Source organism: Tarenaya hassleriana, unplaced genomic scaffold, assembly GCF_000463585.1.
Source record: "Tarenaya hassleriana unplaced genomic scaffold, ASM46358v1 Cleome16, whole genome shotgun sequence".
NCBI lineage: Eukaryota > Viridiplantae > Streptophyta > Magnoliopsida > Brassicales > Cleomaceae > Tarenaya > Tarenaya hassleriana.
This window is the reverse complement of record NW_010965019.1, coordinates 1,795,381-1,796,078: the sequence shown is the minus strand read 5'-3', so window position 1 is coordinate 1,796,078 and position 698 is coordinate 1,795,381.

The window sequence follows — 698 nt, the reverse complement described above, 5'->3', positions numbered from 1 at the left end:
AAACTTGACAACTTAACCTAAGGTAAACCATGTTCAAGCTGTGGGAACCACGATTTCCCACCTTGCCTCACAAAGATAATCTGGCACGCTTATCTTTGGCATGACCCGTGTTACGGACGATCGATGCCTTGACAGGCGCTCTAATAATGGGAGGTACACGCTTAGCATTACATAAATAAGGGGTTTTTGAAACCACATTCAGATCAAGCATCTACTTTCGAGCTATGAGAACCATCATTTCTCCATCTTGCCTCACTAAGATAGCACGACACACCCAGCTTTGGCATGGCCCATGACACGTACGATCAAGGCCTTGACAAGTGCTTTACTCGTAGAGCTTCTAAATCTAATCGGTTTCTGTGCAACGATTGTTCATAATCCGAATGGACCATCCAGTCGATTATACAATCCCAATCCCGAAGCTCCCACTCAATCAAACATATCTAATATCTTGATTAAGTTACATGCATTCATTCACTATGGACCATCCATAAGAGAGAATCATGTTATTCTGAATCACAGTTGATCGGTTTTAAGCAACGATTGCTCAAACCAGATCCCGAAACGCAAAATCAAATTTTGGTGAAGCTTCGGGTCCTAGACCGATCTGTCTAGGCGGTTCGGTCTTCGGGTCTGCGTCGGTCCAGACCTTTCGGTCCAGAATGGTCCAGACCGATCGGTCTTGGTCCAGCCAGACC